The sequence below is a fragment of the Mizuhopecten yessoensis genome, unplaced genomic scaffold (genome assembly GCF_002113885.1).
Source record: "Mizuhopecten yessoensis strain PY_sf001 unplaced genomic scaffold, ASM211388v2 scaffold5803, whole genome shotgun sequence".
NCBI lineage: Eukaryota > Metazoa > Mollusca > Bivalvia > Pectinida > Pectinidae > Mizuhopecten > Mizuhopecten yessoensis.
This window is the reverse complement of record NW_018406231.1, coordinates 740,768-741,240: the sequence shown is the minus strand read 5'-3', so window position 1 is coordinate 741,240 and position 473 is coordinate 740,768.

The following is a 473-nucleotide window of genomic DNA, read 5'->3' as shown; positions in this document are numbered from 1 at the left end:
GTTGTTTGAGGCATGTTATGTATGTTCATCTTGTGCATAAAGAATAGATCTTTCGATCCATGTGCGACATGTGTGTGAAAGTGACGATTTGTTTCTAAAATATCAGTTTGAAGTGCGCTCCGGGCGCGGGTCGCATATTTCCCGCATATTATAGAGGGCCGGAGTTCTGACGTTAATCGACGACAGACCGATATGAAAAAAGTCGATAAAACGTCAGAATAATTCGGACTAACAAAGTAACTGCTAGTAAATAACTGTATCGATGACCAATCTCACTAAGGAACAAATGATAGCTGTCTAAGACGCACTAGATAAGTATTAAATATTGGTAGACACTGTAATGTCATTTTTGGACGGTCCAGTAAAATAGGTTGCAAATAAATTGATATACTCTGCATATTCAAGACATCCGGATGAGTGTCATGTGTGGCGAAGCGAACTGACTATCTTCCGAAACGTTAAAGGATGCATAG